This window comes from Prionailurus viverrinus, chromosome D2 (assembly GCF_022837055.1).
Source record: "Prionailurus viverrinus isolate Anna chromosome D2, UM_Priviv_1.0, whole genome shotgun sequence".
In the NCBI taxonomy this organism is placed as follows: domain Eukaryota; kingdom Metazoa; phylum Chordata; class Mammalia; order Carnivora; family Felidae; genus Prionailurus; species Prionailurus viverrinus.
The window spans coordinates 65,476,016-65,493,299 of NC_062571.1; the positions used below are offsets into that span (position 1 = coordinate 65,476,016).

General features: G+C 41.3%; 1 protein-coding gene across 11 annotated transcripts in view; it reads right to left on the reverse strand.

Moving 5' to 3' along the window:
* Positions 1-17,284, reverse strand: part of SORCS1 (sortilin related VPS10 domain containing receptor 1) — a 518,445-nt gene that overhangs the window by 285,581 nt on the left and 215,580 nt on the right. The window lies entirely within an intron of this gene.

The window sequence follows — 17,284 nt, forward strand, 5'->3', positions numbered from 1 at the left end:
GGAGAGAAGTAGGAATGAAGTGCAATCAATGTGTTTAAAGTAGCAAAATCCTATAAGTCAGAATAACCAAACAAGAATAAAACAAAACCAAGTAAAACGCAACACCAATGGTACCTGCCAGTCTACCCATGCCACTTTTTCTCACGAGATGACCTTTTCTGTCTTGCACAAGAAGATCTTGTCAAATTGTAGATGCCTGGTACTTACCCCTGACCTAGAGGAATCAGAATGTCTGGGGGCCAGAGAATTTGCATTTCAGTGGGTTCCCCAGAGCATCTAAGTCCACAAAAGATAGAACCATTGCACTCTATGTGATTACATGAGAGAACTGAGCAATCCCTGCTAGGTAGCACAATCCTGGTTCCCCACTCTGGTTGCATAAGGAGAACCAAACTCTTTGAGCTTTAAAATCTAGACACCCAGATTCGACTCCAGGCATCCAGATGTGGGAGCTGAATTGCTGAAGTTTTTAAAGATTCATATGTGATTCTGATAGGCAGTTGGATTATGAGCCTCTTCTGTGGTGGCAACACCACTGGGCAGTGAAAAAAAAAATTGCAGGGACTACATTGCCAAAATGTTTTCCCTTTGGCCAGGTGTCATTACCCAAACACACTTCTCTATGTCAATTCTCTTTAGAATGAGAAAATGAAAATCTCCTTCCTGTCAATTTGCCTTTTGCACAGAAGGGAATCCAGATTTAGAAAGTGTTTAAAGCAGTGAGCACTCCCAATGTCCATTACTCAATGCTGGAACCAGAGGCTCCCCAGGCATTATTAAACAAATTGATGAACACTGTGGCTGGATATAGAGGGAAGGACAATGCTGCTGGAACTGAAATACATTGATTCTTCTTCTAAATGTCTTGTAAGGAGAGACCCAGGAACTGACTTCCTGGATTTTCATGCAGAGGCGATAGTTATTTACATCTGAAAAGTCCAGTTATGCTGGCCACTGGGGATTCTGAGAATGAGCACAGGATGAAATGCAACTTAATTCTGTCTACTGGAGAGGGGTTTCACAGCTCACCCCACTGGGACTGTGCACGGTGAGGCAGTTATTATGGCCTGAACAAATGAAGACCCAAGCCAATTACTGCTTCAACCGCCTGGTTTACTTCTCAGTAGGACTTGGAGGAATACGAGATGGAGTGCTGGTTCTTGTCTGAGTTCTTGGCTTAACACAGAAGGATAATTCATCCTGGACATTTTGAAGGCAGGGTGAAGACCCCAAAACAGGCCACCTCCATTCCTACTCAGTAGAAGGCTACTGGAACTGGGCATTTGAGGGACAGAAGCCTAAGGAATGTCCATGTGTCCAAACCATATTCTGTTAGGTGACAAATGGGAAAAAGAAGAACCACCTGGCACTCCCAGAGAAAAGGTAATGAAGAGTCTCTGCTTTGCCTGTAAGTCCCCCTCCCAAACCGAACAAACCAACAGGCACTGGAGTCAAGGGGAAGACAGCAATGAATTCCCTGTCTCTCCCAAGTTTGTGATTGGTTTCAAAACACTGTCATCAATCATCCTAATAAGCACTTAAAAAGTAAATCAAAGGCTATTAAAACACTTTTGACATTGAGCTTGCTTCCTCAAGCAAACCATAAATGCCCAGAATTTACAACATTTGCTGGGAGGAGGGAGGAGGACCTTGGGTTTTAAAAACAAATTTATTAGCTTGTTTCTTACAGTGTTTTCCCCCCTTTCTCCCCTTGGGACAGTAATAAACTAAAATTGCTGAATGCCATAACGGACTGCTAAATGTGTTGCTAAGGTTCATATCATTATCTAAGCTATTCTGGGTTTCAGTGGGGTGATTTATAAGTATATGCCAGCAAAAAGTAACAAAACACTTTCTCCTCAACCAAAGGGGCCTAGGGCTATTTGATCAACGTCTACACTCCAAGTGCAGGGCAGTGAAATAATACTCTGTGTTACTCTCCTTCACAACCAGAATTCCTGGGGAGAGCGCAACAGGGCAGTGAAATCAACTGAAATGGCAGCCACCCTATGTCCTTAATACATAGGATGAACTTGGGTAAAAGCCATTTATCCTCCCCGGACCTTAATTTCTTCAACCCCAAAAGGCAAGGATGGGTTTTGATAACTCTGAAGATCCCTTTCCAAAAGACAGTCCTGCCATCCAATTAGCTCATTAGCCAGCACAGCATTAATCAGCTATTTCGGGGCTTATATGAATGGCTAATGCGAGACTCCATTCCCTTCTATCCAAATCATGCCGGGTGGAAGTGTTCCCCCCCTTCCCACTGGCATACCTGATTGCTAACCCTTCTCCTTCTTTCTCCCCTAAGCATGTGTTCAATGACTGATCTTGGATTTAAACTCTATTTGGCTCCTTGATTTGCTTCTGATCAGCAGTACTGTCAGCTGGAAGGGGTAGGCTGCCCCCATTTTCAAGCCTGCAGGTCAAAGGAGATGGAACTGTGAGGATGGGGTGGAGGGGAGGGGCAAGGGACCAGCCTCTCCAGAGGAAGGAGTGTCAGCTTTTAAGGAAGCAGGAGCAGGGTGGTTGCTTATCTGCAGCCCAGACCTCTTCTCTGAATTCCAGACCTGCATGCGAGAACTCCTCTAGGATACCTCAAACATACCCCAGACGCAACTTTTCTAAAACTGAACCTGTGATCTTCTTCCCCAAGATGGATCCTGCTGCAAGCCTCCCTTCCTCAGTGAATGGTACCATTATCTATGCCATTAGGCAATTCAGGCACCTCGCCTTCATTCTTGACACTTTCATCTCCTTCAATGACTTTATGCCCAAATCTTAGATTTTGGCCCCCAACACTTGCTGAGCATTTCTTGAATGTTAACAAACCAGCACATGTTCCCACTGTCAAGACCTTAACCAAGATGCGCTATCCCTCTCTTGGTTCTCTGCAGTATCTTCCTACATGATTTGACAGCACTTTCTCCTGGATCTTCCAAAATGCACAGTTGCCCATTTCTCCCCATTCCCACCCACATCTATGCCATCTTCCCCCCAGTCTTCCCTACCAGTGGGTCTCCACCCATACTCTACTTCCCATACCCTTCCCGTCCAATCACACTGGAGTTCCTTGAGTTCTTCTTGTGGGCCATGACTCCTCCCTCCACATGTCAGTGCCGTGGCTGAGGTGTTTCCTCTTTGCCTTTCCACCCCACTTCATTGGCCAACATCTATATGCTTCCTGGTTGCCACTTTCTCAGAACAGTCTTTCCTGTCACTGCTGTCTAGCTAGAATCCTCTAGGTATTGGTGTGTATGAGGACAAATTTCCATTCATTTCAGTATTTAACTCTGTGAAGAGTTACTTTCATTATTTTAGTGGAATCTCTTGTGCTTAATTGTAAATTTCCTGAGAGCTGAAAACCACTTCTGATTTTGCTCACCAAAATGTTCTCAGGGTCTAGCACATCAGACACTCGAACACATTTATTGAACGAAGTGGGTAGCTGCTGATAGCAATACATTTTATAGTTTTCCATCCCACCATCAGCCAATTCCAGGCCCACACACTTGTTTCTTTGAATTATATGACTTTTCCCTGCTAGAGTGGTCTTCCACATAAAGTTGCCTGTGTCAATCCCTTTACAAACAAGGGTCTACTTTCCCAAATTGTTCTTTTTCTTTTTTTTTTTTTCAATCACTCACATACAATGTCACCAAAGAAAGGGCGCCATTTAAAAAACACTCTAATAAGGGGCTCCTGTCTGACTTTGGTTAGGTGCCCAACTTCAGTTCAGGTCATGATCTCTTGGTTCATGAGTTCAAGCCCCTTAAGCACAGAGCCTGCTTAAGACCCTCTGTCTCCCTCTGCCCCTCACCTGCTCTCAGTCTCTCTCTCTCTCTCTCTCTCAAAAATAAACACTAAAAATATATAAAAATAAAAAAAACCACTCTGATTGAAAGCCAAAGTTCATATCTTTTTTGTCCTACTTTAATCCAAGAAGGCCAGACTGTTTGTTTTCTCTTTATAAACCAGACATTTTTATTTCTCTCTCCAAACCATTGCCTGCGGATCCCTCTCTCCCGCCTACTAACTTGCTATTTTCTCCTCCAGATCTTCCCTGCTGACTCTTACCTGTATTTATTTCTCTCTTCCTTGAATTATTACCAGGTTAATTGACCTGACTGCACCCCATCTATACGTTTTGGCACACCCAAACTACCCGAATTACTTACAACTACAAGCTTTTTTCTGCCTTGGGACCTGGGGTCACTTGCCTTTCACCGCCTGCTGCCCTCACCCCCTTCACTTCTCACCTGGCCAACTCTTTCTCACCTGAAATACCATGTTCTCAGGGAAGTTCTCCCTGATCACGCAATCTAACCTTCTTGTTATTCTAAGGACAACATGGATTTCCCTTCCAATTATGGCTTATTTCATGATACAATGAATTGTAGGTTTTCCTTTACAACATGTGTCCAGAGTACATTCTACGCTTCGTCAGTGCAGATGCTACCATGACTACTAGTGATGCAAAAACCTTGCAGACTCCCTGGCATGTAGTAAGTGCTCAGCAAATATTTCAGAATGTAGAAGTATTTCAACTAATGAACATAGTGTTCTGGTCTCTGAATTAGTTCTCTAAATCTATTGAGGGCAGCAATCCTATTTCTTCCTTGTTTTGTATCCCCCATGGTGCTAAATCCACAGGAAGGTTAGGCCAGGGTTTGTCATCTCCGGCACTGTTGGTATTTTGGACCCAGTGATCCTTTGTCATGAGGAGCTGTCCCGGGTACTGCAGGATGTTTAGCAGCATCCCCAGCCTCCCAAGGACTAGATGCTAGTAGCAACCCCCACCCTCAGCCATAACAAACAAAAATGCCTGCAGACATTGCCAAATATCATGTGTGGGAAACATTCACCCCTCGATACCCCACTGAAAACCACTGGATTAAGTGTTTAATTCAACCAGTGTTGATTAATGGATTGCAAACCAGCCTGACAATCTCTAGGTTCTTAAGAGTCCCTCAAATTCTGGGAGGAATGGTTCCACTCGAGCCAAGGAACACAACAAATGTCTAAAAATACCTGACAGCTTCTATGAGTGGTGTTCATTTCAAGGGCTAGAAACTGCAGCCAAATTGGCTGGAGGCCTATGCTAACTTCTTCCTTAGTAATTGTTTTCTCAATAGATACAGCTCATTTTGAATATCCTCGGATCACTAGGTGGATTTATATCTTGTTTACTATTCCCTGAACTCACCAATTAAGTTTTCATCATTGTAACTACCTTTTGTATTTTTTATCTTCCTGTCGACTACAGCCTCCTGAGAGGTAACAATCTGCACCTGGTTTATTACAGTGCCTTCTGCCACACACAAGAGCACCTGAGCAAAGTGGCTTCTTAATAATGAAGATATGGTTGAACTTTGCCATTTGCTGTGCATTCTCACACACATTACCTCCTCAAACAGAGACACAGAGAGACACCCTGAGAGAGGGAGATATGGAGAGAGACAGAGACAGACGGAAATGAATGGTGTATTCAGTAGCCTCAAATCTGTGATCAGGACTGAAAAACAAGTAATTAATTACTCCTTACCAGAAGTTTCAACATCTTGGCTCAGAGGCAGAGAGAGGAAGAGGCAAGGCTGAAAAGTTTTATAGTTAATTTTAGTGGTAAATGAAAAGAAGTGACAGGAGCTTTCATAATGACTACCTTGGAAGTTGTATAATATAGTGTGTATTCTATGGCCTTTTGTAATATTGACCACTTAAACACCTCTTTATAAAGAGAGGCTGGAAAGGGAGCAATGCTCTTTTCATGGGGAAGGGTTAAATACCTGCTAAATCTCGTGCGGTAAATACCAGAATGAGGCATTTCAGTCAAGGTCTCCTGATTTTAAATCTCATACACTTTCTAACCCAATCCCATGGACTCTTACGAGGAACACACCTAGTTTCACTGACTCTTCATATAGTATCGTGACAGTTGTGGTCATTTTTTCCCCTATTACCTTGAACGTGGTCTGCCTGGGTAAAGAATATCTGCCAGGACCTCTAACCAGGGGCAGGTACAGATTCCTGGAAAGATGTGGATTGTTTCATAATTTCATACCTCCGTTTGAATGCCTTGGATGGATTCTGATGGCTGTGTGTGTGTGACCCATAATATCATTGAGCATGAAGTGAATAAAAAGTAAATTCTCTAAGCTACTTGATTCAGGGAATGCTTAATGGCGTTACATAGTAAATGTCATGATGCTGCACAAAAGCAGGGTAAGATTTTAGCTCTGACTTCTAGCAAAAAGAAGAAAGGAAGAAAAGAAAAGAAAAGAAAAGAAAAGAAAAGAAAAGAAAAGAAAAGAAGGAAAAAGAACAGAAAAGGAGGGAGGAAGGAAGGAAGGAGGGAGGGAAGGAAGGACGGAACTCTTTTTTCTATAAATTAGGAGCAGAATATGTATAGAATGACCACATATGTACCGGCTTGCTCAGGATAATCCCAATTTATTCCTGTTGTCTCAACATGATTATTCCTAGTGTCCCCTCTCAAAGGATTACAGTTTGAAAAGTTAATTGTATAATCTTGCTAAATTGCACATTGTCCAGGTTCACAATGTATGTGACTAGGTTAGTACATTAAGTTTCATGTATAATTACATTTAAAATAGTTGAATACTTCCTCCCACAGGTTGTTCATGATATTAGATAGGTTTAGGGACTAGGTGACAAGTTCCTCCCTTCTCTTCAGAGGCTACAACATCACTTCCCAGGAGAGGAATTTTATACTCCCACCACTGGACACCAGAGAGCAATGGCCAATGCAAAGAAAAAGGCAGACACTAAGCATGAAAGAAAGCGACCCAGCCACCCACTGGGACCCAGGGCCAACTTCCACATTCAAATCTACAGGTAACACCTGTAACCAGAGTGTTAAATGCACATGACTTCTGACTTAAAATATGGTTTTGTTTCTTTCTCTTCTTAAAATTTATTCTTTGCGCAATGTTTCCTGGATGAAACCCCTGGCAAACCCCTGAGCTTTCTGTTTATTTTAATATAACAGCCCCAAAGTCAACGTAATGCCGCATACTGCATTAATTCAGTAAACTGTCCAGTTGAAGTTAGTAATCCGAAAGCTGTATCTGACTGCATTAAATCTTCCCCCTTCTCCCTCCCTCCTCCCTACCGTCCTACCTCCCACACCTGCTTTCCAGTCCCCATTACTCCCACCTTGACTCCCCCCACACCTTCCAGCCTGAAGCCTGCACTGTGGGAGGGAGGCCTTCTGCTCTCTGAGCACTCTAACCAAGCCTGCTGAATTCTCTACATGCTGCCTTGTTCCAGAAGGGCAGGAGAGGAGGCAGGGCAGGAATAAGGGTCATTCTTACTTCTGGCTGGTTCAGCAGTCTGGGCAGAGAGGACGGTAAAAGTGACTCTTTGGTGAGGTCTTCAGAGCCCTCTGCCATCCCTGCCTCCTATGTTCCTGGGGCCTGGACAGTTGTATCTCCAGTCCAAGTAATAACTGGGGACCGTATCCCAAGCTGGTGGTCACCTGGAAGCCCCCCTTTCCACTGTGAGGTCTCCTGGCCTCGTCAGACAGGTCTGCTGAACAAGACCCAAGAAGACACCAGTGATACTCTCTCCAGCCTGGTCTTTGATAAACACTCCCACTTCCCAGACCCAGGGCACCAAAGCAGCAGCCCCTTCTGTGACCCATCATCGAGCAGGTGGTTGGCTCCTGCCTCTTGCTTTAGATTTGCCAGGCAGGAGTCCCACCCCAATCCACAAACCATTTATTTCAGTTAAGAGTCAGGTGCTAGTCTTTGTATCGCCAAATTTGGGGAGACAGAGAGGAAGCTCTCTTGAAGCCCGTTTCTTCATCACCATATGATGGTGATAAGAAATAGCTCAGTGCTCTGATAACTCCTTTTCAAGAAACCTTCTTCATCTAGCTCCTCACACGCAAGTCCTACTGAATGCCTCTGCCTCCTGATCCCTACCAGGCTCAAGTGATATGACAGGCACCAACCTCCTGAAATTGGGAAGAGAGGGCTCAGAGTATACTTTTCTCTGGCTCTCTTTGTAATGGTACCCACCTTACAACATACTCTCACCCTCCTGACATATTTGTGTATCTTCTATCTGACTCATCTACTTGACCGAAGGGTGTGAATGTAGAAACAGGTTACAACAACCATTTAACTTATAAGTCAGAATACGGTACGGAAGGCAGGGGTTGAGGAGAGAGGGGAGTGTTCACCTCACAGTTAACCTTGGAATTGTAATGCCTGCCTATCACACTGGCACCTCAGTAGAAAGTGTACAGATTCATTGGAAGCTATAAACCTTCTGTGAGTATTAACATTAAGGGTCTAGTGCCTAGGAACACAAAACCAGGTTAGCAGGCTGACATCCCACCTCCATCCATTATAAATTCAATCTGAACAGTGCTTATTTCTTTTCTTGTTTCCTGGGCTTTCCAAAAAGCTCTCTCTAGGGTCCTTCTTCATACGAGCCAAGCACCTTACTCCCACAAGGGAAATCTAAGAAATTGCTTTCCTGTGTGCTCTTATATGGAGTTGAGAAATCCCCTCTGATCTGTTGAACTTTTGAAGTCCCAGAAGCAGAAAACACTAAGAAATATATAATAAGGTCAAGAATCTGAAAATGCCACTTGTAAATGGACAGTCATATTGAGTAGACAGGTCTCCTCAGGTGGTGAACATTAGGGCTTAAGAAAGAATGAAAGGGATAAGTTACTTTGGGCACTCAATTTTGTTCCAAGGACAAAGTTTTGATTTCCTTTATACAGGTTCCATGTATCATGGGCTCAAAATGCAACCATCACTGGGCGCTAATACAGAACCTCAACAGAATAAGAAATTGTAGGATTGCCTCACAAAGGACAGGGAAGATGAGACTACTTGGTTTCAACTGCACATGAAGACTCCAGCAGCTTCTGTTACCTGGGCAGACCCATAATTCCCCTCTGAAGGGCTTATAAGAGTAAACAAACACCACAAATGGATAAAAATGTTGATCAGAAAGTCAAAGAATTGGGACCATCACGTAATAGAATTTGTCAAAGGAGTTTTTAGGTGTTTTTCTTATTGGCTTTATTTCATTTAAAGTAATTTTATATTCACAGAAAAATTAAGTGGAAAGTATGAGTTCCTATATCCTGGCATCCAACACAGTCTTCCACACTATGAACATTTGCACCCAATGTGTAAATTTTCTATAATGGATAATCCTACATTGGCACCTTATCATCTCTCAAAGTCCATAGTTTATAGTAGGGTTCACTCTTGGTATTGTACATTCTACAGATTTTGGTGTATATAATGACATGTATCCACCATTATGGCATCTCATAGAATAGTTTCACTGCTCTAAATATCCCATTTCATCCCTCCTCTTCTCCCAAAATGCTGGTAATCACTGCTCCTTTTATAGTCTCAATAGTTTTACCCTCTCCAGAATGGCATATAATTCGAACCATGTAGCATCTTCAGATTGGCTACTTTTACTTTGAAATATGCACTCATTGTCTCTCCATGCCTTTTCATGGCTTGGTAGCTCATGTCTTTTCAGAGTTGAATAATACTCCATTGTCTGAATATACCACAGTTTATTAATCCATTTACCCACTAAAGGACATGTTGATTGCCTTCCAGTCTTGGCAATTATGAATGAAGCCGCTGTAAACATCCATGTGCAGGTATTTTATGTAAACATAAGTTCTCAAGTTATCTGAGTAAATACCAAGTAGCAAGACTGGTGGGTCATATAGTAAGATTATGTGTGCTTTTGTAAACACCTGCCACACCATCTTCCAAAGTGGCTGTGCCATTTTGCATTTCCAACAGCAATTAATGAGAGTTTCTGTCACTCCACACCCTCCCTAGCATTTAGTTTTGCCAGTGCTTCAGCCACTCTAAAAAGTGTGCCATGGAATACTGTTGTTTTTATCTGCAATTTCCTTATAATAGATGATGTAGAGCATCATTTCATATGGCTTCTTTGGTGAGATGTCTGCATACATTCCTTGGTGAGGTGCCTGTTCATATCTTTTGCCCATTTTTTAAGTGGGTTCTTATTGTTGAGTTTTAAGTGTGCTTTGGAAATTCTGGATAACACACCTCTACCAAATGTGTCTTTTGCGAACATTTTCTCTCAGTCTGGTGGCTTGTCTTCTCTTTCTTATGAAAAAAATCTTTTAAAGTGATCATCTACTTTTTCATTAAAATCATTGGTTATAGTGAGAAATGCATGATGACAGAGATGCCCGATAAATTGCTCAATGATGGAAAGGGATCTTTAAGCCTATTGGATACAATAAAACTGCCTGATATGGTAAAAAATAAAATCAAAACAAAGAAACTAAGGCTCTGACATTTGTTAATATTATAAAAATTACAGAAATTTCGCTAAATATCCATATAGAGATAGAGATATAGATAATATGTACACTGTAGACGTATATGTAGGAGCTAGTCCAAAGGTATGCAAAAGGCAAAAGAGAAATTTGAAAAGAAAGTATAAGAAGATGACAATGAGTGGCATGGAAGGATCTTGTTAAAACAGTTGACCATCATCCTTTCACTTCTGCCAATGTTAATACTGCGGCTGGATATCCCCTGGAGTGAATAGGAATCCTCCACCCATTAAATTTTACTTTTTACAAAGTGAAATAAGCCATACAGAGAAAGACAGATACCATATGGTTTCACTCTTATGTGGATCCTGAGAAACTTAACAGAAACCCATGGGGGAGGGGAAGAAAAAAAAAAGGTTAGAGTGGGAGAGAGCCAAAGCATAAGAGACTCTTAAAAACTGAGAACAAACTGAGGGTTGATGGGGGGTGGGAGGGAGAGGAAGGTGGGTGATGGGTATTGAGGAGGGCACCTTTTGGGATGAGCACTGGGTGTTGTATGGAAACCAATTTGACAATAAACGTCATATATTGAAAAAAAATTTACTTTTTACATTTAAGTACATTTTATTTTGTTTTGTTTTCATTTCAAGGTAACATGATTGTAATATGAATTTACTTTTTCTACAAAGACAGACCAGCCAAATGTATTTCTTGTGTAACTTTCATAAGTATCTTGAGTTTTATAAATCTTCGTTCTGCTTTCAACAAACTTTGGATGTTCTGATCTACGCAAAATGATAATTATTTTGCTCACTCAATAGATATACTAGAGAAATACACACATACTTTTCCAAAACATATCTACTTCAAAAGTTATTTTAAAATTATATTTTTACTCTTCGATTCTATATTATGCATCATGTCATACACATTAAAAATATCCTTTTGTAGGGGCGCCTGGGTGGCACAGTCGGTTAAGCATCCGACTTCAGCCAGGTCATGATCTCGCGGTCCATGAGTTCGAGCCCCGCGTCAGGCTCTGGGCTGATGGCTCAGAGCCTGGAGCCTGTTTCTGATTCTGTGTCTCCCTCTCTCTCTGCCCCTCCCACGTTCATGCTCTGTCTCTCTCTGTCCCCCAAAAAATAAATAAACGTTAAAAAAAAATTTGAAAAAAAAATATCCTTTTGTAATCATTGAGACCTTGCAAATTAAAATATCAAAACTCTGGCAGAATGGCTAATTTGAAGCAGGAAAAGCCTCATAATCCTTGACAAGTGATTGTCTTCTCTAAGGTTTTCTGCCGTATCTCACAAAGGTCCCTTCCCCAATCCTTTCTTGCTCTGTAGTCAGAGCAGCCTCAAAAATCCCCCAGGGCTTATTGCTGGCCACTACTCATGCTACACACTCTGCATGACTCATTTTCCACAAGACACAGCATTCACTATCTGCTTTTGGACTCCTGGATGGGACCACCACCGCACTTAACTGGCTGTCCCTGCAGCAGAAACTGAACACCCAAATTACACAAGCTCCCTGCTTAGCATGAAATTGACTTGAAATACAGGTGCTCATAAGCAGCCCCTCTTGCTGGCCTCAAGCTCATTTCCTGATGCGTAACTGGCTGAGACCCCAGGACAAGAGTCAGGGTCTTTCCAACCCTAAGTAGCAGTCTACCCCCACTTCACTGTCCCCCCCATCAAAAATTGCTTGAGAGAAGAAGAATGTCTCGGTTCAATTAGCGTCCCCTTTTGTCTGGATAACCTAAAATTTGTTCATGTAGCATTTCACATATAATTGCTTCAAGTCTATTTCTCTATTTTTATGATGAAATTGTTCCTTCCCAGTGAAACGACACAATACAAAACAGTCGCCCTACATCTTTGGGAGTAATACTAGAGCTGAAGGGACATCATGTTCTAGGGAGTAGTAAAGCCAATGACTCTGTTAAGATTTCCTTGAAGATGGGAAGGAGAAGCAATTACAGGTATATCAGGCTCTCTAAAATAGTTGTGTTCCTGGAAATTTGTGCACAAACCTAATGTTTTATATAAAGACATAACCAGAGCTCTGCTGTTAAAAATATTCTAAAATAAAACACTTTACAAGTAAAAAATGACTTAAAAAAAGGTATCTTTTTTTTTTCTGTTGGTATCTTGAGGCTGGTATTGGATATTGTCCATCTATGGAGGTCACAGGATTAGATACAGAGAAAGAAAATACATTTAGTCCCAGCTACAGCATATGGTTATATGTATACTAAGAATTATATTCTCCACAGCATTCTTCATAATAATGAAAAAATATTAACAATGTAAATGTTAATCAGGGGATTTAACATTTTTAAGTTAAAAATATTAAAGCAGATCTACATAATGAGCTATTACATTGCCATTAAAAACATGTATTTTTTTAAATAATGTGTTTGCCTTGAATAAACAACTGGAAAGTCAAAGAGAACTGCATGTTAATCCTGGCTTGCCTCCTGGTCTGACATCTAATAATGAATAGTCACTTTGTCTTTCTGAGCCTCAATTACTTCATCTGAAAGGTGGGGATTAAAAGAAACAATCCTGAGTAGACTGTTTTGGGACTTAATGGGGATGATACATGGGAAGTGTTCAATGAATGATAAAGTCACATTTTACTGAGCACTCACTATTATTGTAAGATCAAACCATTTGCAGTTCAAAAATGGTCAAAAAATCACAATCCCATGTGGTTAAAACCAAAAAGAATACTAGAGAAGAAGACACAATACAAAAGTAGACTGAAATCTCAGATACTCAGAAGTATAAAGAGGCACACATCCAGCAGTTCACTCTGAAGCAGAAGAATTATTAAATAGTGTTACTGATATTAAAATGATATTAGATCAAGGGTCTTAAACTACAGCCATCCTTCCCATCAAGAGACAGTGACTAATGCTTACGTCAGTGATAACATGCATGTATCTATGCTGGTACCAGGAACAGAACATAAAAGAAAAATAATATATTTATAGGGCTGTAGCCAGGGTTCTTCTGAGCTAGGTACACAGACCAGAGAGAGACAACAGAGCAGGGAGGGTGGGCAGGCTCCTGTCCTGGCTATGCCCTGGGCTCACAGAAACAGTGGCCCCATTTAAGCATGTGATCTGGCATTTCAAGTGATTGTGGGAAGAAGTAATCCATTCTTCCGGGAGAAGGTGAAGATAAGTCAGAAAAGGGAGACGGCGAAGAGGAAGAGCTTCTGCCCACCCACCTCCACGTCTACTTTTTCTTCTGCCTTTTTTCTAACCAAATAAACTTGCTATATTTTTAAATGTTTTTCTACAGTGATTGTGATTGCATGTATGTGTAATTTTATAGGAAAAAAAAGAAAATTTTCTTTTACTTGCAATTATATCCAATTAGAGAATACTATTAAAGTACACTGATGACAAAAAATAAAAAAATAAATAAAATAATAAAGTATACTGATGATGAGAAGCATTAAAACATCCACAGGAAAGATAGACACTCTCCCAGGTGAGATTATCAATGGCTCCTTCTGTGCTGCTTTGTCTCCATGAATATGCTTTAGTGGTTAAGAACCGCTTCATGTTCAAGGGTGGCTTAGCCTTAGAGGACAGACTTAGAAGGGGATTACGATTATATCAAAGATCAGAAGAGAATGATTTTTTTCAGAACAAAAGACTTCTAAAATCTTCTAAAATTTCTCAGCCTTTTTACATCTCCTTTCCACTATATGTTATATGGAGATCTCCTTGTAACAGTTAATAGAAAAATTCAAATCGTAAACAAAGGAAAGAAAAAAAAGATTTGGGATATTAGAATAGAAAAATATGTGAATTGTCCCATTATAGAAAACTAAGATCCCCAGAGATATGGACTGTACTTACTTTCCATCCCTATTAAAATGGCCTTTTTTGTAAAGAAAAGGCACTATTTCCTTCTTCCTCTTTCCCTGTCTCTAATAATGAAGCCACATCAAGACAGATCAGAGCCCTCATCAGCTTCTGGAAAAGTAAATCACTGAAGAAAGGCTATTTTGCAGTCTTTCTGGTTCATTTTCCCTCCATTGTTTTAGTATCCTGAGTGCATGGAAAATCAAACTTTGTCACTCACAGTGCTGTTCTTGGCTGAATTTTGGAAGCAGTCAGCAAGGTTTCTACAATAAACGAATGACCACACACACTTGTGAAGGTATATGCGTGCGCGTGCGCGCACACACACACACACACACACACACACACACACATACACCAGAATAATCAGAACCCTCCGTTGCTGATATTCCAGCCAGAAGGATGAAAATAAATGGTGTACGGTCATTAAAACTCCCAAACCAATAATTTTGAGTATGGTGTCAAATGAATGATGGCTAAGCGAAAAGAGGTCGAAGGGTTCCCTCTGCTTAAACAAATGAATTAATTAAAGGGTTAAGACCAATTGGTTAGAAAATCATCACGAAAGGTCACTCTTAACAGAGTCATTATGCTTAGAGTAAACAGTTATCAGCTTATCCTGCAAAATAAGTGTCAGGGCTGCTGTATGTTTGAATACAAATTATTTACAGAACGCTCTGCTAGCCTTGCCTCATTTTGCCTCTGGGAATATGCAGAAGCTGGCCTGTGTAGGTTTATGCATGTATGTGCACACTTGTGCATCTCATTAAAAATTACCGTCTTTGCATGAAAGAGAATGGCCAGCTCCAAGGCCATAGACAGGAGAGCTCTACTGATGGTATCAGTACTTAGATCAAGTGTGTCTTGTTTTGTGTTTTGTTTTTTCTTAGAATCTGGAAAGACACACTGGTTCTCAGAGGAGTAAGGACTCTCATTTTGTTTTAAGTTGATTATTTATCTTAGAGAGAGAGAGGAGAAAGAGAGCAGCAGAGGGAGGGAGAGAGAGAGAATCCCAAGCAGGCTCTGTGCTGTCAGCACAGAGACTGATGTGGGGCTTGAACTCACGAACTGTGAGATCATGGCCTGAGCAGAAACTGAGCAGAAACCGACTGAGCCATTCAGGTGCCCCTGTTTTGTTTTGTTTTTTGATCACACTGTTAGGTAAGGTTTCTAAGTGAAATTTCTATCAAAAGTTCAGGAAACCTAGTGTCCTAATGCTTCCCATGACCTCTCCAACTCATATCTGCTCACAGCTTTAGTAGCCAAAGGCAGACAAGAGGGAGTCTGCCTTTCAAAAACAGGATAATCTTATCAGATTTCAGTGGAGCTTTGAGATCAGAACTTCCCGGAGTTGAACTGTGGTGAAGCTGGCTATGTGATATATTAAAATGCAGATACTGTGGCCTTTGGATCCCCCCAAAATATACGTGTGTGATTCTGGAAAAGCCATATGCTGTGGGGTAGAATCCTGGGAAGATAAACACTGTATGGTTTCTTTCCTAATTCTGAGAAGACCTGGAGATTCTTGTCCTGCTCTTTGTCTCCTGGCGGACTCTGAAGGTTCAATAATATTTGGGAAGAGGGTTCACTCAGATACTACCCAGAACACTCCAGAAATATTCTTTTGGATCTTTATTCATTCACTCAGCTGGTCATTTAATTTTAATGGGCCTACTTGATGTGGCAGGCACTCTAGTAGGCGAGGGACACACAAAGCCACATTGTCCTACCATCAAAGGGTTTACAGTAGAGGCAAGACAGAAAGGTGACAAAATGCATCTAATGCGATGAAGCTAAAAGCAGCTGCAAGAACAGGGTCTCAGAACTCATTGGGGGGGGGCATGGAAGTGGGTAGGGGGAATACTTGGTCAGAAAGGCAGAAAACTGTTTCACCATGCTGGACTCCAGCGTGAAGTTCTTCCTCTGGAAGTTGGCAATCGCCCCAAGTGCACAAATACAGATGTTTGCTTGTTTCTAACTCCTGAACCGGAGAGCCACCAGCTCAGAGGCATCATCACGGGACAGCCTCCTGCAGTTTTCATGGATCATGCCTTATGAATAATGGAAACTTTCAAGAATGATTTTGGTTTAAGATCAGGGATAAGCCCTTTCTGTGGGGCTGTGTATGTCAGCACTCTGCCCTGGTAAATTATCTGTAGACAGCATAGTCTATCAAAATGAGCACACCACTGTTCATTTTTTCCAGCCTGCCATGCTGTTTATTAACCGCCATCCATTATTTTAAAAACATTTCTGGAATCAAAGGTAAGAGGAAAGAGAGAAACAAAAGGGTGATAAGAGATAAATGCACCACAAATCTAGATTGCATATGCCAGTGAGATAGCACAAATGTCTGGGGAAAAAAATGCAGATTCTTCCAGAACAGCAGGAATAGTCACAGGCTTGCATGGTTCCAGGAGGTTCAAAAAAGACAGGGTTTAGGGACATTGACAGTTACAGTCGGGAGGTGTTCTCATGGGGAAATGATGTGTCAAGCAGATCAGTTACCCATTTGATCCCTCATTTCTGGAACAGTGACATTATGTGAATTTTTGGTCCACCCCCATGTTCCCTTAAAAGCATACTAGGTATGATATTAATATATGCTACAAGTATATTATTATTTTTGAGAAGTGTGTGACATTTTTTGAAATACCTGGAGATACCCTAAGGTTTTTAAAAACAGAGTAGAAATCACTGGCTTGAGTAAAAATAACTTCACATGTAGCTGCTGATAGGCCCCCTGATACCATTCATCTGGCATCTAATCACCCTTCCTTGAAGCACCTCACAGCACTCCTGTCACCCTGTGTTATTACTGGAATTCTGAGTTGTTATCTTACATTGTCACTCAGTGACAAAGCATAGGTATGTGTTGTTGCCTTGGAGTGATAGCAATCTTTCCCCCTCCTCCTCAACACATGTGTGTGCCTACTGACTACAGCACAAGGTATGTTAGCTTTTTAAACAAAAGGACACGTTAGTGGGACTCAAGAAGTAAAGAAGAAGAAAATGTCAACGTCCAAGAAAAACAAAGCAACATGGTTTCGAAGAATCCAGACAAAGTTTTGCTC